We start from the raw sequence: 762 nt of genomic DNA, 5'->3' as shown, positions 1-762 counted from the left end.
TTGCAGTGTGGTCTGAGTTTTTCTATCGTACTTGAAATGTTAAGCTTACTAATTAAGGTGAAGCAGTACCATCTCAAAGTACAATTGCATAAACATCAGTGCACGCTGAAAAAGAATATAAAGATATTTGGTTGAAAGGTGGGGAAAATAAAGCATAACTTGAATATATATTTTTGTGGATACAAAATGATGAAAATAAGTTTTCCTCCTAACCCAAATTAGATGGGAAGTCTGACACATCCCAAATCTGTTTTGAGCTCTAGCATTGTATCTGCTATATATAAACAAGCATTGCAAAGCAGAGTTCTGAACTTTATTCTGGCAGTGATTTTTATCTTTCATTTACAAATGTCATTTTATAGTACTAAGAATGCAACAACTCCAGCTATCAATACACCATGAATGACCATTTAGTTAAACGATTTTTATCCTGCCTTTCAGCCAACAAGTCTCCCAGAGAGGCTTATATAAGATCAATGAAAACCATGAGAAATCACTAGAACAGTACATTGTGTATGTGTGTGTGTGCATGGTCTTAAAAAAACCCCTGTTTGGCACACCTTTAAAGATGATGACTTGTTTTGCTGTCCTCTTCTCTTGCTCACAGGATTAAGTTCTCCTGCCCTCTATGAGGAGCAGGAATGCTCGGGCCTAGATGGAAATTATGCTACAACACTTTGCCTTGCTGACTTCTCCTTCAAGAAAACATCACAAAAGGGCTTCTCTGCAAAAAGCGTGACCTTTCATTGATTCTGCCTTCTT

The sequence above is a fragment of the Podarcis muralis genome, chromosome 1 (genome assembly GCF_964188315.1).
Source record: "Podarcis muralis chromosome 1, rPodMur119.hap1.1, whole genome shotgun sequence".
NCBI classification, from domain to species: Eukaryota; Metazoa; Chordata; class Lepidosauria; order Squamata; family Lacertidae; genus Podarcis; species Podarcis muralis.
The sequence above is the reverse complement of the archived record's forward strand: the minus strand, read 5'-3'. Positions refer to the sequence as shown.